Source organism: Equus caballus, chromosome 11 (assembly GCF_041296265.1).
Source record: "Equus caballus isolate H_3958 breed thoroughbred chromosome 11, TB-T2T, whole genome shotgun sequence".
NCBI lineage: Eukaryota > Metazoa > Chordata > Mammalia > Perissodactyla > Equidae > Equus > Equus caballus.
In genome coordinates, this window is record NC_091694.1 from 10,717,128 (window position 1) to 10,740,165 (window position 23,038).

General features: G+C 38.9%; 1 long non-coding RNA gene across 1 annotated transcript in view; it reads left to right on the forward strand.

Moving 5' to 3' along the window:
- Positions 1-23,038, forward strand: part of LOC111775765 (uncharacterized) — a 52,141-nt gene that overhangs the window by 27,125 nt on the left and 1,978 nt on the right. Inside the window, exons 4-6 of the long non-coding RNA XR_002811745.2 lie at positions 6,046-6,270; positions 10,581-10,750; positions 12,748-12,919. This is a non-coding gene — a long non-coding RNA (uncharacterized lncRNA). The remainder of the gene's footprint in view (positions 1-6,045; positions 6,271-10,580; positions 10,751-12,747; positions 12,920-23,038) is intronic.

Here is a 23,038-nt window from a genome sequence, read left to right on the forward strand (position 1 = left end):
TGAAAATTCAGAGTGGATTATCATACTGTCACTGTGCTTCAGTGTTATGAAGAGAAATTAAAACGGTGTTGGAAAAGACCAGACAGAGGGAAAATCATTTCTTGGCAACATGATGCTTTCTCTTTCTATGCATTGAATCCCACCCCCACATCACAAGACATTCACTGTCTTTATGCTTCTCTCCCCTGGCCTCAAGGGACCCATTCAGTGTGGCTCCACGTCCAAAGTGCCCTTTCCAGAAAGCAATTCTTGTTTTAGACTCATCCCCCCTTCCTCTTCACCTCTCTCCATTTCCAATTATATCCTATTTTACCATGACCCAGTCTCCTAAGACAATCCTAGATAAGTTAATAAACTAATTCTAACTTGTGTATCAATTATTTAGGCACATAAATAATTAAATCACAAACATTAAGTTCAACTAATAATAGTTTAGTGAGTTATCTTTTTTACTGGTATTTACTCTTTACTTGAGGACTCCTGGAAAGTAGTACCTTAAATATTAGTTGTAAAACCTAGTAAATAAGAGGCTACATGGGTCTGCATCCTGGTTTTATCTGTACTAACTGTTATTTTGGGTATGTTATTGTGACTCTCTGGACCTCAGTTCCCTCATCCGTGAAATGGGATGACCATGATAAAAAACACCTTTCTTATAAGGTTGTCTTGAGGGCTCACCAAGATAATTCATGTAAGGTATTTAAAGTAGCAAATGACCATAAAAATACACTGAACAATATACATTATAACCAACATAACTAACATAATATACACTAAACATATGTAATAACTAACTAAACATAGTATACACTAAACAATAATTAACTATTCTTCACGATCTGAAGAACAAGGTCATTAGCAGTAAATGCCAGTCTCTATGGCAGACAATTCAGAAATATTTTGCAAAGATATGTTGTTATGATAATTTTCTCAGCTCTATGTAAGAATGGACCAGGTGTAATCTTCAGAAATATACAATAGTAGAAACTGGGATAAACTGGATGTATTATTTTAATAAACAAACTAGGCTTCTGTGGCTGTAATTCCAAGAGTAACCAGGATATAAGATTATATCGATAGAGGTTTATAATCATAGTAAAGACGAATGTTGAAAGATACATTAGATCATTTTTGCAGTATATTTTTACATATGATCATCATTATAGGGAGAGAGAGTGTGTGAAACTACAGTACAGATCTAAGTAAAAATGATTCTCATCAACATCTATGGGCCCATTTTTTTTTAGGTAAAAAAAGAAATGATAAGATGCAGATATACTATTTATTGCTATAGACTCTGGTAATTTCTGACAGCCATGGGCTGCATTGAATTAATCAAGTAGTAATTTCCTTTCTTCCACTAGAATTGAGAAAAAAAAGTGTTATTTGCTAGAAATGTCTTTTAAAAATATGTTTAATATCTTAGTTTGTGAAGTGCAAATGTAGAAAAAAAGCAGTCAGAAATTTTGGAGCAAGATTAAGAATCTCTAGCCTTCATTCTAGAGCAAGCATTAGCGTATGACTGATGTGGGTGTCCTCTGGTAGACCAAGAGTTAAATTTAAATTTGACTTTTAAATATATGTATTCTTGTCAGTTGGCTAGCCTCTCAATAGTCTATGTCACAGGTTGGGTTCTCCAGAAGGTGATGCTGGGATGGAATTTGGGGCAAATGATGTTTATTAGAGATCAACTGCTTTGAAAAGAAGGAGCAAGAGGCAGGACTGGGCAGAAGTGGATGTCACTTGGGATGCTGGCCACAAAAAACCTCAGCCAGCCCACCAGGGAGCTCAGGAGCGAATATTGCTGGTCATTCCAGCCATGATGGGTCATTGATGAGTGACATTCAGGCATTGCCTGGCCACAGGCAAGGCAGCTTTCTGCAGCTGAGGCAGCCCCGGAAGGAGCTGATGGCTGGAGGCCCTTGCTGATCATATTATCTTCAGCTGGACAGCAGGTCCTTCCTTGAAAGGCCATCTGGGTGGTACAACACTGTGTTGGCCACAGGCTGTTAATTACTTATTTGATTCAAAATAATCCTTTTTATCACAAAGTTTTAGCAAACATTTTCATCCTTTCATGTAAGCATGCAAAGAACTGAACAAGGGCCTGTGAGGAATTAACACACCAAGAATTGGAGCATTTTGATCAATCTAAACCGAATTTGCTAGTTTCAACAATAGGCAGTAATGTGCTCCTAAGCATTGTTAAAAGAAGTATTTCTAAAAATAACTTCATATTCTGAAGCTCTGCAGCTCTCTTTTAAAAGTTAAGAATGAAGAGGGAGGAAAGACCTCAACTCTTCTTACTTGGAAGACACATGGAACAATTACTCATTTCTTTCTTTGGTAATCTTTAATGCTCTGGATAAAGCCAGGTTACATTCTTAACCCATTCTGAATTCCCTCTGTTTCTGCTTAGATAATCTAACTTGTATCATGGCAAACTCAATTGTTTTGATGAAATAGTCTGTGCTCCAGTTTCTTCCTTGCATGTAAAATCCAAAATAACATGCTAACCTTTTAGTTCCAAGTAAATATAATATATTCTCAGATAAGAAGAGATATCAGTCAGGGTAATTAACACCATCTGTTATAACTACAACAATAATGCAAAATAATTCAGCGCATAGTCCACTTGGCATTTAGCAGCTAGGCTGACACCCATGATCTAAACATCTCTGTTTTCGGTGCCACTAGTTTCCAGAGTCCACTACTTGGAGACCTTTACTGAATCCTCTACGTTCAGCCAGCCAACTAGCAAAACAGAGAGCAAGGGAAATCGTGTATGGACAGATCTGGCAATGGTGTACATCACTGCTTTCCTAATCTCAAATTTATCAGAAAAGAGGCTGGAAAAAGTCATCTTCTAGTGTGTCCAGAAAAATAGAACAGGATTGATACGCATCTAGCCAGTCTCTGCCACAGAGGACTATATAGTAATCATACGTTTCTGAACATTTACTCATAGTATTCCACATTTTCCCTAAAATTTTTATTTCAAAGAGTCATTATTTAGAATGGGGTGTCAGGGAAAGTTAGATTGATCCAAAAGAGAATTTGGTGTCATGAAAATGTATGTAAATATTCCAGTATACATCAGTGCACGGTGTATTTCTAATAGAACTAGCTAAATTTGTGATTGGTGCTTATTTCAAAAGGAGTGAATCAATAGCTTGGAGTTGATGTAGACTCCAGTAGGCATCTAGTTGTTGGTAGGCCATGTGGCAAAAATCCTAACACCTTCCTCTTGATGGATGCCAGGTTAAAAAAGATTTGCACTTAAGGATAGAAGAGATCCTTCTTCAGTCACTATATTCTTGATAAAATTGAACACACGTATGTACATCTTTCTCTATTATCACATTTAATTTTGCTTCTCTAGGCTGCAAGCTCAGTGAAATCAGGAGTCACATCCATTTTGCTTACTACCATAAACCCTGAGACAGCAGTATAATGGAACTGGCATCCCATTGGCTTGCCAGGGTTGATTTTGTCCGTTTTGTCCCAACTGTACATTCAGTGTCATCATGTCAGTAGCTTGAAATCAGCCATAGTGGAAGGATTTGCACCACAAAATTCACCCAACATTACCAATGAGGGCTTCCTCCATCCTCCAAAACATGATTTGCCCACATACCACTGACAGCTTACTACATATTTGGCAGCAGCATAATTGTCTCAGGGGAGACTGGGTTATTCTGTGGTTATAAACATCCCCAAAAACTTAGTGTCTTAACAAAACAACAAAAGTACATTTCTTGCTCACATTACATGTACTACACAAGATGGCTTTATTTGGTGTGGTCTCTTTGGGTGACAGTTGGGTTGATGGAGGAATTCTCTCAACATAGGCTTTCATAATCACTGCCACAACCAGAAAGGAAGCTCTTGAAGCCTCTACTTAGAGCTGAATCATGTCACTCCTCCTATTTAATTGGCCAAAGCAAGTCATTGGCCACACCTAACCTCTAGAAGGCAAGGAAGTGAAATTGTACAATATGCCTTAAAGAAGGACAAGCTGGAATTATTTGATAAACAACATTACTAATGACAATTGCAATAGAGTTGGGTAAATAGCATAGCCTTGATTAGTGTGTTAGTCAGGGTTCCTCAGAGAAACAGACACAACAGGAGAGAGAGAGAGATTTATTATAGAACTGGCTCACACGGTTACGGAAGCTAAGAATTCCCTCAATCTGCCATTAACAAGATGGAGAACCAGGAAAACCAGTTGTATAATTTACTCTAAGTCCAAAGGCCTGAGAATCAAGGGGGCCAGTGGTGTAACCCCTAGTCTGAGGCTGAAGGTCTGAGAACCTGAGGACTGCTGATATAAGTTCTGGAGTCTGACAGTCTAAGAACCAGGAGCTCCATTGTATGAGGGCAGAAGAATGTGGAGACTTCAGCTCAAGGAGAGAGCGAAAATTCATCCTTCTTTCACTTTTTTTGTTCTATTGAGGTCCTCAATGAATTTGATGATGCTCATCCACAGTGGTGAGGGCAGATCTTCTTTGCTCAGTCCACTGATTGAAAACCTGATCTCTGCCTGAAACGCCCTCACAGACACACTCAGAAATAATGTTTCACCAGCTATCTGGCATTCCTTACCCCCGTCAGGTTGATACATCATCACAATCAGATAAACCTAGTGTCAGATGACAGTTTCACCTCTTACCTACTTGGGTGACTTGGACCAATTTAGTTAAATTCTCCCAGCTTCCATCTTCTTAATTCTAAAATGTGTTGTAATAACTTAATTGATATGATGTGTATTAGTTATGCTTCCCAATCTTTTCTATGCTTTGGAACCCTGAAACAATGGTTATATTTACACCAAACACTGCATTGAAAAGATGCTCCTGCTTGCGGCCAGAGGCAAGTTGCCTGGGTATTCGAGCTTCCCTGGGGCCAGAGAAGATGAATATCTAGGCACACCTGTAACTCATTCTAGGTCACAGGTGTGCCTAATGCACAGAAAGAGAGCAATAAAGCTAAATTTCCAAGACTATTTTTTTATTAGTTGCTCAATTAATATTAAATGCATGTAAGTCATACAAAAGCTGTGAGATTAATACTATCATTTACCTTTTACAAATGAAGAAACTGAAGGTCAAGAGAGTTAGCCATTGCCCAAGACCCGAATGTGTAAGAGGCATTGCGAGGGGCCAGATCCAGGAACTCTGACTTCAGGTCCAGTGCCTTATGATTATTCTACAGCTGCCATAATTACTTACAAAGAGGGAATCTAGTGATTTTGTATAAGAAATCAACTTTAAGTTTCACCACCTGCTTCCATCCAATAAGAAAGTGCCCAGATGCTCTTGTAGGACATTCAGATTTACTTTCATTTTAATAATTTTTAGAATATTCCTGAAGTGTAAAATGAGGGCAACATCTATATTTGGCCTGAAAATGTGGGAAAATGGCTTTTTCTCTTTCAGATAGAATTTAAAGAGAAGTGTTTATTTTAGGACTGTCCAATGCTTTAGAAAAGTTGGAACCCATTGAAGGAAACAGTGTGCTATCTTGACTTAGCCCCTGTCAGTAACCTGAAGTCACTTAGAACCTTCTCTTAAGAATCCACAGCAATTAATTTTGAATTCCAGCAGAGTTTTTTCAATTCCATTCAACTCTACACAACATAGGCATTATTGGGGATTTTTTACAGTTGCCCTAATAGGGAGAAAACAATCCATTAAAAAGTTATCACTATTATCCTAATTAAAAGAAGGGGCAGATTTATTAGATGGCTATTTTTAACAAAACCCCAGTGGTTTCAATAACCTATAAGCTCAGCAACCAGGAAGTGACCTCACCGGTTGCCGGAGTGAGAATGAATTATGTTTATTATTGCAAGAGGACTTGTATATTTTCCAGTGCAATGAGACATTATTTCTTTCTCTTTTACTGAAGAAAAAACAGAAAGAAAATAATTTTAGTATGATTCTACTGGGCAAACTTGATTGAAGTAAAGATGAAACCTGTCTAAGGTCCAGTAGAATAATTGTGAACCTGACTCCCTTTTTTCTCTTTGCCTTCCCACAGCCCCAGATCTCAAGCGTAACAGGAAATATGGACTAAAACAAAGTCTATCTTCAAAGCTTTTAGCACCATATCTGTACCATGGGAAAGGAAACATTTGATAAAGGAATTAGAACAGAAATCGTAACGGATTCGGCGGAACAAGGGAAGTTTCAGTTCTGCCTGGTTACCTTCCAAGGTCACTCTGAACTTTGCAAACTTCATTTAATCTGCAGAATTACCTTGTAGGTAGGTGTAGGAATATGACTTAGCATTTCCCTACACATAAAAACATGCACGGGTTTATCAAAGGAAATTTGATTGCTTGTAAGGTGTCACTCAGTAAAACTGATTTCATTATTTTTCTGATTTAAAAAAAAAATGCCAGACCTAGAATTTTATTGGCACATATCTTATTAACATAGTAACATCTGATTCATGAAACACAGGCATTAAACACCTCCGTAATGAGTCAAACACATTGAAATACATACCAATGACATTTGCAATAGAATTCAGTATATAAGAGAGGAGTCATTTCATTCATGTACAAGAAATCTTCCAATATTACACTGGCATTAAGAAGCAAAAGAAATAGAGGCCTTTTTGGGGTAGCCAGGTGTGTATTCAAAACAGCCATTCCACTTGCAGTCTTTAAAGTTGCTTTCATTTTCACAAATTATAGACTTTGATTTGTGTGTATGTATGCAAGAGATGCTCAAATTTCTTATTTGAAAACAGGAGTTGGCTTGACTATTCAGGTTCCTCATTATTGTTGGTCCAGAGCAGGGAGTAAAACGTATCTCAGGTAACAAACTGAGTGTCGACACAGATGCATTCATCTCAGTGAACGGGACAAACCCCTGTTATCAGTGCCTGATAAGGATGGAGAGGACAGAGACAGAAGGGTCCCACACAAGAGGCTTCAGGGCCTCATGCAAAGAACACAGAACTCACGGCAGGCAGCAGAAAGAAGCTCAGAACCCTGTTCTGCCAATGGCCTGTCATGACCAGGGAGAAAGCAAATTGTAGAGCTTCTTTTTCCTTAGCTATGAAACGGATTGATAATACTTACCTCATCATACATCTTGGAGCATGAACTGGACTTACATCAATAAAGAACTTGCCTGGCACAGAGTGGCAGAATGATGCTCTCCCAAACTTGTCCACATCCTAAGCCCTAGAACTTACTGCTATGTCTCTTTACATGGAAAAGGAGAATTAAGTTTGAAGACAGAATTAAAGTTACTAATAAATGACTGTCGTGGATCATCCAGGTGAGCCTAATGGAATCACAAGAGTTCTTAAATATAGAAGAAAGAAGCAGAAGAATCAATGTCAGATTGATGTAGTATGAGAAAGTTTTGATTGGCCCTTGCTGACCTTGAAGTTGGAAAGCAACCATGAGCCAAGGAATGCAGGTGGCCTCTAGAAGCTGCAAAAGGCAAAGAAATTGTCCTCCCCTAGAGCTTCTAGAAATAACACAGCCCTGCTGACACCGTATTTTAGCCCCATAAGACTGACTCCAGTCTTCTGACCCCCAGGATTATAAAATATTAAGTTGGATTTGTTTTAAACCATCAAGTTTAAGGCAATTTGTTACAGCAGCAATAGGAGACTAGGACAGTGACTAACCAGCAAATGAGACAGAATGGTGAACAAAGTAAGTTCTACTTAAGAATGACAAGTGGTATCTAGGGTGACTCCTTGAGAGTGGATTTTCTTTGGAAGGTTGGACAGGATAGTACAGAAAATCAAATTTAAAATTAAGAGAGTTCTTAAAGAAATTAAGTAGCAGAGAAAGGAGTATGTCATACCAGATCACACCAATATTCTTCAAACTCATAGGCATTTGATGTAAGTTCCACTTCATAAGACACTAAGCTAATCAGCTAAAAGCTCCCATTTGTCAAGCACTTAAATGTGCCCAGTCCTTTATGGACCTTTTTAATTTTTACAACAGTGTTATGAGTTGGATATTATCATGCTTATTTTACAGATTAAATTTGAGATTCAGAGAAGTTAAGTAATTTGTCAAAACCAATACTGAAAATAAGTGACAAAGGCAAGATTAAATTTGTGCTTCTCATCCAAAAGCTCATGTTATTCTGTGAGAATACAAATAGATGACTCTCACAGTTATAACATTCACTCATGTAAATCAATAAATGTTTATTACATGGTTACTACATACCAGGTACTATGTTAGATGATGTAGTTATAATAAGCTAGAGAGATATGTGTCTTGTATTTATAAATAACTAAATAGTCAGTATCATAAAATGTCATCAATGCAATGTTGTGGGGAGTACAGGGCTATGGAGGCGTAATAGAACAATTTGACCTACTAAAGGTACAGAGTAATAAAAAGCGTCCTGAGGTCAAGTCCAAGGCATGGAGGATAGGTAGGAGATAGTCAAGCAAAACGGAATGGGAGGAAGTAGTAGAAGAACAAACTTAGGTTAAAAAGCGTATGGCTTGATCCATAGTTGAGAAGATATGGAATGCTAGCGTGACAAGAAATGGAGCTAAAGTGGTGGTAGATGGGATTCAGAGAATGGAGGGCTGTGTCCCCATCTTATCCTAAAGGCAATGTAAGTGTAAACATGGAATGACATACTTGGGTTTGCATTCTCGGTAGGTTATTCTGACTGGTGTAGAGAATGGATTAGCAAAGGGTAATATAGTTACACAGCTGCCACGGGTAGCATTACAATGTCATGGCGATGGGGATGGATGAAAGTGTCACATTTGAGAGAAACTTGGGAAGCAGAATTCAAAGAACTGCATTAAGGGGGAAAATCTGTGTTAAAAGAAAGGAGTTGTGAAGAATTATGCTCAGGTCTCTGGTTTAATCCATTTATGCAGAGCAATGAGGAAGAACAGTTTGGGAGGGGACTAATAATGATTTCTTTGGGGACAGTTGGAGGTTAAGATACTTGGAAGACTTTGAAGGAGACAGAGCCACCAGTAGTCAGCCAAGTACACAGGACTGGCCCTCAAAACAGAGTTGTGATCTGGCTATAGAGAGTTGGTTCTTATTAGAATATCAATAGTAATTAAATCCTTGGAGTGGATGATACAATCTGAGAATTAAAGTGAGGAAAAAAAATAGGTCCAAGGACAGAGTCCTGAGCATCAGCAACGTTAAGAAATCAGCAAAGAAACTGAAAAGGAACCTGCAAAAGAAATGAGAATAGCAAGAGAGGGGAAGGAAATAAATGAGAAGGAGCCAGAAGAAGAATGTATGTCAAGAACCAAGTATTTGGTCGAGTTTCAATTCATGGAGAATGTGTATTTTCCATGATTAAGGCAAGTGTGTTCACACTTACTGATCGCTCTGCCTGGAATGTTCTTTCTGCACCTGTGCCTCTCCCTCCTCCTAATCTTCCGCAAAACTCCTACGTGTCTTTCAAGACACACTAGAAAATTTGCTTCCTCTGAAGTGTCAGGACCTCCTGCTATGTTTGGTAGCACTCTGTTCTTTTTCTTCAAACATCCATAAGAATTGCAGTAGGTGAGAAATCACTAAATAAATACATTTCTGGGTAATGCTCTTAGAGCTCCATCTTTCCTGCAGTGCCTGGCACAGAGGGAAGCTCCATAAATGGGGTTTGTGTGTTTAATATGTGAATACCCAGTCATTGTTAAATAAATCTTTGTTATTTTGAAGCAGTATAGAAGTTAACTGCGTATGCTCTGAAGCCGTATTTCTTGGGTTCGAATCCCAGCTTAGCCACTTCCTAGCTATATGATTTCAAAGATCATTAAACATGTAATTCTGCAAACTAAACAGAAAGTCTCTTGAATTCTATGAGTTATTAATTTTTTCCATAGGATTTTGACTCTTCATAATTTCGCTATAAAGTGTTGGAGAGTAAGTGAGTCACCCACGAACTGTCCCCATAGATGGTGATCTTTGCCCTACCTCCCCCTAGTTACAGTGCGGACTACATGAGATAATGTACATGAAAGTGTTTATAAATTATTAAAAACAAAAGGAAACAAAGCTCGACTATGCAGAGTGGTCACTCCTACTGGCACCTGAAATCACCTCTGGTCTATCTCTGTGTTTACTGTTGGTGTAGCTTTAATGACAGCTTCATACTTTGTTGTTTAAACAACCATTCTTAGACTTGGAGTGAAGCAGGTGGAATCCGTAATTGCTTAAATGTATGTGTATAATAAGGCTTGGCAGTTTCAATAATATTCACCAGGATAAAATAGTAGAGAAAGATAAGTCTCCCTGAGTAGATCTAAAAGTCTAAAAGTGTCAGCAATTACCCAATTGTGCTGGCCTTGGTGAGTCATGCTGTGTCTGAAAAACAGTGGAAGGAGGTCCTGACTTTAGGATCAGAGTTTGATTTGCCATTATCTAAAGTCTTCCAGGATGCTCAGCTTACTTATTACACACAATAACAATATATTGCTGGCATGAATACATGATGATTCTAGCTCAGTATAAATATGCAGTTTGAGTTGTTTATCTAAAAGAGGGCTGATTACTCCATATACTCAACTAATTATATTCTTAATTGTAAACTCCCTATGTGTAACAGCAGGAAATGTAAAATATTGGCTGCAAGAAGAAATAAAATCCATGACAATGGACTAATATCATCTGTGATGCCCACTCACTTCTACGTGGCATGTGAGAACCAATGCATCTATCTGCCTCAATTATACAGACACAGATGTGGGGGCTTTACTGTCATCTTCTGTGCCCAAGGTAAAGAGGAATTGTAAACAAACATTATGCTACACCCTCAAGAACTCTACACAGGGGTCTGTAAACTTTTCTGTGAAGTGCTAGATATTGGCTATTTTAGGCTGCGTAGACCATATAGTCCCCGTCACAACTATTTAACTCTGCCATTGTAATACAAAAGTAGCCATAGACAACATATAAACAAATGACTGTAGCTTTTTGCCAATAAAACTTTATTTACAAAAACAGGTGGTAGGGGCTGGCCCCATAGTATAGTGGTTAAGTTTGGCACACTCCACTTCAGTGGCCCAGTTTCGCTGGTTTGGATCCCAGGCGTGGACCTGCACCACTCGTCAGCCGCGCTGTGGTGGCGACCCACATACAAAATAGAGGAAGACTGGCATAGGTGTTAGCTCAGGTGAGTCTTCCTTAACAACAACAACAACAACAACAACAAAACAGGTGGTGGGACAGATGTGGCTCATGGTCTGTGGTTTGCCAATTCCTCCTCTACAGACTCTTGCTACTCTTGTGCATATTAGCATTTTATATGAATGTTATTCTTATAACCGTGGCATAAATGGATACAGAATGCTTCAGGATATAACATTTTCATGTGGACTTGGGTGTTTTTAAATAAACCAAGAGCATGCTCAAATTTCAGCATCAAAATTACATCTCCTAGCCAACTTCTTTTACTCAGAAGTGGCACTTCATCTAAACTTGTGTCCAGATTAATTCTGAAATTTGTCACAGAGTGGCATGTTGAATTTGATTAACCTGTTTAAAAAGATAACCCAAGGAAATTTTTTAAATGTTTGCTATTTAATTGAATAGGTAATTCACTATAAATAGCTAAGAAATTAACTAAGAATCTCTACACCTGTCACCTTCTCTTTTACCATTTGCCTTGTAAATAAGCAACTTGTCAATTAGTTTAGAAGATTTAAGTCTTAAGTATCATTTAAAGTTTCTAACAATTATATCAGCATCTCACATCTCTGAGAGCAAAAAGCATTGCCATTTTAGCCAGCTGAGGTGGACAGAAGATTCACTTCCTGCCATCTTCCTCCATTAGAAATCTCCTTCTTGTAAAGTTAATTCTCATTGCTGAAAGGAAATGATCTGATGATTTAGTACAACTAACCTGAAGGGCTAGAAATTATCTGTGAATACCAACCAGAGCTTTCAATTTGTTATGTTATGTGCTGTGATATTTCGACAGGGATGTAGATGAAAAATAGACTTGCCCTTCTGGTAATCTTCTTTTGTTTTTCTCATTGTCACTTTTGTTGATCTATGCTTTGAGAGAACTGGAAACTTAGAAAGATATCCCTGTGAAGGGATGACCAAAGGAAGTTAAACAGAAAAAAAGAAGCACTGAAAAGAGGTTTGGGCTATCTAGTGCCTAGTGCAAAGATTCTTAGAACACATTAACAGGATCATTTTCACTATTGTTCCTAACAGGATTACAGCCTTAAAGTTTCCATTGTAAGAGGTTTTTCTCTTTCAGGAAATTAGAGAACGGTAATAATAGGGAGGCTAATGCTCTCTCTTTTGTACACAGGTCAGGCATGACTGGGGACAGAAGCAAGCTAACTCTTTGTCATTATTATTTCAGGGAATCTAGTGCATGATCTTATTCTGTTTGAGCTGCAACCTGATACAGGCGAGTGGTGATGCGAGTTCTCTGATGCCAACTTGTTTCAGAATAGCCATAGCTTCAGACTGTTGCCTGACCTTGATTAAGAATTTTGATGCCCTTTAAACTCCAAGCAGTCAGAAGTAGAATGTGTCTACACCATGCTCTGAACTCCTAGGGTGTTATATAACAAAATATGTCAGTAGTTGTTTCACTGCCATTCTAGAAGAAGCTTAGTCTTTTTTTTTTTTTTTTTGTGGAAGATTAGCCCTGAGCTAACATCTGCCACCAATTCTCTTTTTGCTGAGTAAGATTGGCCCTGAGCTAACATTTGTACCCATTTTCCTCTACTTTATATGTGGGACGCCTGCCACAGCATGGCTTGATGAGCAGTGCATAGATCCGTGCCCGGGATCTGAACTGGTGAACTCCAGGCTGCTGAAGGAGAGCACACGAACTTAACCCCTACTCCACCAGGCTGGCCCCAACCATAGCTTCTTGACCGGTATCAGAAACCCAACTCAAGGCTGAACCTGGTTACACTTATGGTAGGTATATAAGAAGCACCTTTACAGAACTTAGAAAAAAATCACAGGAAACAATCCCTGTTTTTCAGGAACAAAAATCTGAAAGTAGTTAATTATTCGAGGTTAACTACACAGGAGTGAAAAGAAAAAAGGGAAAGGATTGTAAACTAGAAGTTTCCCTCCCCCTTCTTTTTCATTGTAAACTCTTTCTCAGTTAATGGTGAGAACATGAACTTCCTAGAAGAAAGGGAGTCCTAGGTTTGTTTCAGAGCTCTGGCCTCCTTTTGGCACATGCCCCTAGAAATGCAGGTCCCATTTCTCAGTTAAATCTTTGAGCTGCTATTGCAGCTGACCTAATATTATCCTTGTGTCGTGAGTCATTAAGTGTCTATATCAGACTTATGTTTCTTTCTTGGTTTTCCCATCAACCAGTGGCAGTAAAAATTAATGGAATGCGTTATCATTTTAAACTACCATCAGTTGCCACGTGACCATGAAATAAAGGCATTGGCAGTCAGAGGCAGCTATGCAACCAGGAAATTATAGACAAGCAAGAGGAAGTGCTGAGTGAGACTTGACCTTGGAATTTAAGATTTTTTTTAATAAATCAAAAAGTTTTCTGTCCATTTATTTCCACTAATGGTGTTAAGCAGTTGTGTCAAATACATAGGTTTAATCTAATCCTGTTGTACTCTGTGATCATTTAATCTTCAAAACCTCTTTACAAAACTGCCATGAGATTCCAATTTTCTTTACCGAGCAAATCCATTTTAACCCAGCTGGGGAAACTCACATTGACGGGAACAGGTTCTTTTTGATCCTGACTGGGCAAGTTAGGTAACAGTGAGACAAGCGGAAGTGTCAATGGCAAATCTCCCGTTCTCCACCTTTAACTGTAAGTGTCACAGGATGGCCATTATTAACAACTTACTTGAAATTGGAAACCATCTAAAACTGGATTGAAATGGATAATGAAAAAATTAAATATATTTTTGTGTAGATCACTTCATAAAAGGACTTTGGCACATCGATGGAGACATTATGGTAAATCCTGCTTTAATTGGGTACAAGGAGTCATGTATAATTGTAATTGTGTTTTCATATCTAAGTCATATGAGGGGGTTGTCAAAGTGCTCTGAGAATCTCTTAACTGCTCTTTGTGGGGAGAAGAGGGGAGATAGGGTGGACTACAGAGAAGCAACTGTTAAGCTGCTGATATATGAAAGAGTTGCCTTTTAGAGGAAACATAATGATTTATTATATATTGAACATTGAGCTCCATTGAGGTCCAGATGAGATTTTTGGCAGATCCAATTTGTAAGTGTTCTAGGTTTCAATGGAATCAGATGAAGAGTAAGACAATGAGTCTTTTTTTTTTTTTTTTGAGGAAGATTAGCCCTGAGCTAAATACTGCCAATCCTCCTCTTTTTGTGGAGGAAGTCTGGCCCTGAGCTAACATCCATATCCATCTTCCTCTGCTTTATACATGGGATGCCTACCACAGCATGGCTTTTGCCAAGCGTGCCATGTGCACACCCAGGATCTGAACCGGTGAACCCTGGGCTGCTGAGAAACAGAATGAGCGCACTTACCCACTGCACCACCGGGCCAGCCCTAGATGATGAATCTTGTAAGAGTCAACTGTGTTATCAAAAACAGTGTACAATATAAAATCTCACTTTAGTAGGATGAAAAATAGCCCCTCAAAGATGTCCATATCATGCTCTACAGACGATATCAGACCCCAGTAACATGACTACCTTTAGTCAAAAATTAATGGTGTCTACTGGCGACATAGGTGAAAGATGAATGATTTCACTCAAAACTCAGTATAACTAGATGAGAGTGATCCTGAGACTTTACGTACTTGGGAAGGGAGAGAAAGCTAGGTGGGGTTAGGATTCAGAGAGGCCGACCTGGGTCTAAAACATGATCCCACAACGACTGCCAGACTCTCTAATGTATGGTATATCTGAAGAATGAACATGAAGACCTCTAGCCTGGTACGGATTGGTCTATGCAGTCACATGTGATTAGTGGCATATTAAAAATAGGATTTCAGTCTGTAGGTTAGAGCCAAAGTCAAGAAGGTGCAGCATCTCCCATCCCAGTCATTGGGTATCATTGGTAAGGTCCAAAATAGCTCCATTGGGTACCTGGTTGGGACATGAAGGCAGAAATCAAGTCAGATCACCAAGTCACTCTGTCAGACTAGGACTTGGCTGTGATTCAGCAGGCATAAAGATGCCAACAGCCCATGTTGGGATATCCTAATATGAGGTGTATAGTAAATGACTCTTAATCCCTCCAGCGGATACAGTGAAGTTGCTGATGTATTCCTTCTCTGACTGACCACAGCTTGGCAGTTAGGTGAGATACAACCTGAAGACGGAGCAGTGATTTCAGTTCATTAGCTACATATACAAAAATTTTAATTATAGCCTGGCAGAACACAGTGATAAAGGACCTATGATCTGAGCTGTATGACTAAAAACCAGTCATGGAAGAGAACATGAGAAGACCCTTTGGTCTTCTTTGAAAAGTTACTGTCTTATACTTTCTCATACATGGCAGATCTCTGGTTTGGGAGACTTTATAACCAGAATTGGGGGTGATCCAAGAGTCAAGGCTGACAATTTCATACATCTCTGAGTAGGGCATAACACCCATTAAAGGCCACATATTCCGTGGACCTTCCAATAGAACCTAAAAAGAATCTCCAGAATATCATTACCCTGAGGTGGAACTGGTGAAGGCCCAGGAGAAGACAGGCTAAGCTCCTGGGGAAGGTGCTCTGAAGCCAATAATAAATGAACTATAATTAATAGCTATGACACTGACCTGATAGATCTTTGCTTGCAGTAGGTGGAGTTTGGGTTTATCTTTCTCAGGAAGTGTTTCGTTTCATGATATTAGAATAGAGACAAAGAAAGAGGGATGGGGTGGAAAACAGAGGGAGAGGAGGATCCAGTTTTGGAGGTTTGTGTCCTTGAAGGTCAGGACATAGAGAGTAAGGAGTGGTGGTAGTGTGGAAATAGCTGGCTTAGGAATCTACCTGGAGGCAAAGATCCACGGTCATAGTTATTGGGACTGGAGTTGAGTGCCAGATTTCTCAGGGTGTGGTACCGGACTGCCTGGATCACAACCTCTAGGAGATAAAGTCCTAGATGTCTGCATTTTATTAAGCACTGCAAGGCTCTTTCCTGTTCAGTGTGGTTTTAGGACTGTTGGCCTACTGAAAGGGAGAGGAAAAGTGAGTGGAGGGCATGGGGTTGGCAGGTAGCAGAGAGCATGGAAATCAGGGAGGAGGAGAGATGATTGAAACTGGCACATATTCTGTGCTCAAAAACACTCTTAGTAAATAAATGAAAAACAATATCCAATTACATATTTAGGGTCCTTTTTTTAAACTTACAATCTATGGGTGATATGATCTATGGCTTAGGCAGAATGAGGTTTTATGAAACATGTTGAATTTAAAGTCCTGGATTCAAGTTTTGGTTTGCCATTTATTGGCTGCATGGTCTTGACAAATCACCTGGCAAATATCAAAGATAGTTATAAGAACCAAGTGAACTTGGGACCAGCCAGGTGGTATAGTGGTTCAGTTTGCCTTGGCAGCCCAGGGTTCATGGATTTGGATCTTGGGTGCAGACCTACACATGCTCATCAAGCCATGCTGTGGCAACATCCAACGTACAAAAAATAGAGGAAAATTGGCACAGATCTTAGCTCAGGGCCAACCTTCCTCACCAAAAAAAGAAGAAGAAGAAAAGAATCAAGTGAATTCATATGTGCGAGGGTTTTGTGGACCACCAAAAATATGTACCTAAAGTGATAATGATTATTTTTCCTGTCCTGTCACATTTCTAATTGATAATTATTTTTGTTAGTACAACAGATACAGTCTTATGGAAATATATGTTACCAAAGAGGCACACTAAATTAGGAGAAGTTTCATATAATAGAAAGCACTGTAAATTCTGCATACAAGTGTTTCCCTTTATGTATCTCTACAGAATCAAGGCAAAGGCTAGACCAGAGGATGATTGGAGATACTTCAGGGCATTGTGTGCTGCACATTTAAAGTCTGACAGAGAACATTCTCCCTCTTAGCAGCTCAGATAGGCAACCCCCATGACTTCTAAAGCACTATCCAAGGGCTGATGGGCTGGGCGCCAGAAAGTCCCTCTAAATAATTGAATGCCTGTGGTCTAGCTCCAGAAAGCACGATTGTGTTCTCCAGAAGGGCATTGATTTGCCAAATCTTATTTCACTCCCAAGAGTTATCCACTTCACTTAACAAGATTCCCTTTATGGAAAGGCAAAGAACATTCTGGTCATTTATCAGTAGATATTTGTTTAAATATCATCCCTGGCAGCTGTTGCAATGTGGTATTATATGCACGAACTCAGATTATTTTCAAGTCTTTTAGCTCCATATCCAGCATTCTTAGTCATGCACATTTTGAGTAAGACCTTCAGCACACCACTGTCCACCCAATAGATTGCCCTCCAATAGACTTGGGTTTACCCACTTGGAACTTCAAATTCTTTTTAGCCTACTTGAGGAAAAGAGAGAAAAAGAAAAGAGAATGCCATGAATCGGCAGGACAGAGAATTTAGAAGCTGCTATCAGAGAGAGCACATCTTTGTGTAAATCATAATAATGATAACAATAACACTAATAATATTTAAGTTATACATGTTCATATTATAGAAACTATGCTGAGTGATTTATACACATTATTTCATTTATATATTACAATAATCCGATGAGATGAAAAATGAAATAGTAACCAGTACAGAAAGGTACAGTAACGTGCTCAAGATTCCACAGAAGTAAATTACAGTCAGGATTTCAATTCAGATAGTCTGAGCCCAGAGTAAGTATTTAGCCATTACCTACACTGCTTATGGACAACTGCTGTATGTCACTTAGAATTTCTCCAAAAGCTGAATGTGACTCCTCTCTGTTGGTACAATTTGGTAATTGGGCAGCTGGTTCTCAAGGCAATGATTAGTGTGGTTAATCTAATAATTAAATTGCAGACTTTTCAGGCTGAGTAATGATCTGTGATATGAAATAGTGCTTTTTGAAAGTGTGTGTGAGCTGTGGCTCTAATTTTCCTAGCCTGGACTGGTAAGAGATGTACAGAACAAAGAAAGAATTTCAGTCATAGGACTAAAACACTGTTAACCACCAAGAAAATACTGTTGAAATTATGTTTGCCCAAGGAATACATGCCAAATATAAAATGAATGGATGGACTTGCATAATCATATTTGATTGCAGGGGGTATAACTAACCCATCTCATTTAGAATGAGAGAGGAAAGCACCTTGAGTCTTATTCAGTTAAGGCATAGACGTAATCTTAGATATAAAGCTGAAATGAACTCCACCTTTAAGCCACTGGTATTTGGGGGGTGTCATTCTTTTAATCATTGGAGAATTCGATTTTATCCAGTCTTGGTTTTGCAATAACAGCTGCTTGCATCATTGAGGGCTTTCTTTGCTGGTGTTGCACTAAACACTTCATCTGCATAACTTGTTTAACCTCACAACAAACCTGTTGGACCCATTTCACAGATTAGGAAATGGAGCAGAGGTTTTAATTGACTTGTCTAACTTCACATTCCTAATAAGTGACAGAGCCAAGTTTGAATTCCAGGCTGCCTGATAGCTATGTGTCTGCACTTGATGGGTGCCATGGTGCCGGCACTCATATTATAGGGTAGAGATATTGACTGGAAGTCAAAGGATCTAGGGTTTGTTCTCAAAGCCACCCACCATTGGTCGTCTGCCAACCACCACTCAGGAAATGCCATACAAGTTACTTACCTCCCACATAAGATGCAGAAAACAACTGCCCTACTTCTCCCACAGTTTGCTTCTAGTGCATGATAAAGTTTCCTGCATGAAGGAAATGAAGGATCTGATTAATAATGGCAGTTAGACTCTCAAAAATATTTTCAACTTAAGCTGAATGAAATTAATTTTTTGCTCTTCAAACATGATCAGACTTGAATTTTGTTTACGGAAAAGGGTATGACTTTGATAAATAAAGATGTGTCTGGAAGAACATTCCAGAAAAGATGAGTCATGTGAGCAAAAGTACAGAATAATTTGGAGTCTTTCCCCAAACATACTGAGTAAGGATAGAGTTCAACGTGTACGTTTGATAAATGTCAGGCAAAGCTGTCTGGATTTATCCTGCAAGCCAAGAGAAAACACCGAAGATTTTTTTGACATGGGGGTTGTCCCATGCAAATATCTATATTCTGGTAGTAATGTCGAGGAGAAAGTAGGAGAGAGAAAGAGTAAAGCCAGGAAGATCAATAATCATACTGCTGCTCTCGTTAAGGTCTGAAGCGATAAGCTAGAGATGTGGCAGTGAAAGAGATCAGACAGATGTGAGGGAGAATCTGGGGGCCATTGGCAGATTCTGGAGGCTGGGCATTTACCATAAGTGAGAGAAAGGAGAGGATAAAGAAGACTAGAGGATTGAGCCTGGGCGCCTGGGAGAAAGAGGCTAATGGGGAAATCCAGAGTAGAAATTTTCATGAGGAAGAAAGATGATAGTGGGAATTTATTATGGCGATGGTAAATGGGCAGTTGAATATGCGGAGCAAAAGCAGTGGAGAGAGCTTGGTCCCAGAGAAAACAGTATCAAGTCATCTAGGTATTGGTACATTGACAGTGAAGCCACGAGAGCAGCTGAGCTTTGAAGCACTCAAAGGAATGATGGGGCAAGATGTACAGTTCAGTGTATCTCTGAATTTGTGGGATTGGAAAAGGAGCAACTCAACAGGAAGTCCAAAAGAAGGATGAGTCCTCATTAAAAAGATTCATTAGAGCCGGCCTGGTGGCATAATGATTAAGTTTGTGTGGTCCACTTCGGTGGCTCAGAGTTCACAGGTTTGGATCCCAGAAAGGGACCTAGCACCACTTGTGAAGTCATGCTGTGGATGCATCGCACATAAAATAGAGGAAGATTGGAACAAATGTTAGCTCAGCAACAATCTTCCTCAAGCAAAAAGAGGAAGATTGGCAACATATGTTAGCTTAGGGCCAATCTTCCTCACACACACACACACACACACACACACACAAAGCTTCAATAATCTGAAATCATACAATGATATATATATACACATGTACATATGTGTGTGTATATATATATGTACATATATGTGTGTATATGTATAACCAAATTCCAAACTGAGGGATTCAAAGGAAAACATGACCAAATATCAGTTAGACACTTGTCCTTCTATAGCCTTTGCTAATATCCTTTTGGTTTTCTTAACATCTGAACAGGGTCTACTTTCTATAAGCAGATGGATTGTTAGAAATGTCTTCCATGCCTAAAAGCATTTGCTTTTCCCAAAGAATAATTTTTCTTTATACTGATTTTGGCACCATTCATTACATAATTTCCCTCATCATCATCTCATTTGCTTCCAGAAACATATTCTCAAGTGCCTGGCTACGTAATAAATACTCTCCATGGATGCTGCCCAACTCTTGGTTATGTGCAGAATTGCTGAGCTGTAATGCGCTACCAATTCTAATATTTCTAATGCCTCTTGGAATCATACCAGCATTAACCATTTATAAAGTACCAACTGCTACTCAATATGTAGAAATGCAATTTCATTTCACTGCTTGCCAAAACAACAGGCCTTTCTGAGATCGGTTTTCTTTTTTTGGTTTCCGGGAGAATACAATATTGAGATCCGTGATCACTTGCCAAGTGTAGGCTAGTGGTAGTTGTTTTTTCCTAAATGATTTTATTATATTGAGGATTTGCCTCAGGACAGAATGTTCTACAGAGACTAATATGTGAATAAATATATAAACATTTTTATATGATGACCTCTTACCCCATTCCACCTTCTAGTGATTATGTAAAGTTTATTAATACTTAATGAAGGAATTTAAAATCGTTGAAAAAGCAAACAGTGGATCTATTTTGCATTGGGAAGATGCAAAATGATACTTGAGTAATAGGTCAAAGCCACTTTTTTTTAAATTTAAACTAGAATCAAAAGTAGATAATATGGTGAAACACGGTCTGCCACTGGTCACAGAGTGATAAATGCTATTTTGTAATGACTCAGGCCATTTCTACACTGTGTAGAAGGTGGGATTCAGCATGCTATGGACCCTTGGAGCCATAGATAAGGTCAGTTGAACACTGGAATTCTTTAACAGCTTTGAGCTAAAGAGTTCCACTCTTATTTCCTTGGATATATCTAACATTCATTTGTTCTACCAGAAAAATGCTTCAGAGCCATGTTTTTGCTAGGTTTTCAACAGAAGAAAGATTTCTCTAAACCCAAAGTTGTCAATCAGATCCCATAATCTAAAGAATTAGTAAAAACATTGAGCAAATCAGCAAAACCAAATTATGTTAACCATATGGGAGGAAAAAAAAAAGCAGCAATTGATTAAGATTATATTCAATACCAAAAGCCCAGATGTGTAACCCTGTCAGTTTATTTGTTCAATGGTAGCTATTACTAGTCAATTGATACATATATATTTTGTTTTTATAGTGTCAAATATGGCACTAGTCTCTAGGGATACTAAAGAATTCTGGCGTGCTTCGTATTTTATGCAGGTGGGAAGGGATAAAGGAAGACCTCTTTGTAAAAGAATTTGAGTGGGGTTTCAACAGACAATTAGAAGCTTTCCTAGGGGCCAGACCCATGGCCGAGTGGTTAAGTTTGTGCGCTCTGATTCGGTGGCTCAGGGTTTCGCCGGTTGGGATACTGGGCGCAGACATGGCACCACTCATCAGGCTGTGCTGAGCTGGTGTCTCATATAGCAGAACCAGAAGGACCTACAACAAGAATATACAACTACGTACTGGGGGGCTTTGGGAAGAAGAAGAAAAAAGGAAGATTGGCAACAAATGTTAGCTCAGGAGCCAATCTTTAAAATAAAAAAAAAAAAAAATAGCTTTCCTGGTGAGAAATGGGAAGAAGAAATAAAGTTGGAGAAAAGGGAAACAACTTGTGTAAAGGCTTAGAAATTTCTTTTTGAAATTTGTTCATTCACAAATTTAGAGTAACAGGATAAAGTAGGAATAATTATGAGGGAATGTCAGAAGAAAAAGCTCAGAAGGGAAGTTCTAAATTTTAAGAGATTGCTTAGGATGAGAAATAATAATTGCCCCACTCATAAAATTATTATGTTAAACATGAAGGACATTTAAACAGTTTCCTGGATAATAAAAGTCTGTCATGAAAAGAGCACTTTCTCCTTTGCCATTGCTGCAATGCATGATTTTAATAAATGCTATTAGACAAACATTTCTGCTAAGCCAATAAACTAAACCTTCAAGTTCAGCTTCAAGATCATGACACCTGTTACTTAAATCAGTCCAAGCACGGTCAAGTTCATGGCATTTGTCTAGGGAAGAGTCTGTTACAGAAGGAACCTCACAGATTAGTCTTCCAAGTTAAAATAAGTCCTTTATAAATTTGGCTATTTAAGATATAAAATTAAAAACCTGAAGATTCTCTTGAATCAATGACTCAGCAATCTGCCTGAGTGGCTTCTCAACCATCTCTCTAACTTTGAGAATCCTGGGGTGGATCAGGTTAGGGCTATGGAAGAACTATGAGTCACCCCTTATCCTTCCCTACCATCCGGAATCTTGACAGGGTGGCAAGACTGGCACTATTGAAAAACACATGTAAGTCAGGCATGACTGTGTAATTAAAATTCTAAATGGATTTTAATAAATATGTAGCTAGAATAATGGTTCCTCAAAAATGTCCACACCCTACCTAACATGGCAAAAAGGAACTCTGAAAATGTGACTAAGGCGACAGGTCTCGAGACAGGGAGATTATCCTAGATTACCCTCTGAGCCCAATCTAATCACATGAGTTCTTAAAATTGGAAGAGGAAGGCAAAACAGTGAGTCTAAAGACTCATGAAAAGGATCGGAAGTCCCATTGGTGTTCTGAGAAGTGGAGGCCATATTCAAGGACCTGAGGGAGCCCTCTGGGAACTAAGGCTGCCATCAGCTAAAAAGCAGGAAGGAAGTGGGGAACTCAGTCTGATAACTTCGTGGAAATGAATCCTGCCAACACCTGAATGAGCAAGAAAAGGAATTCCAATT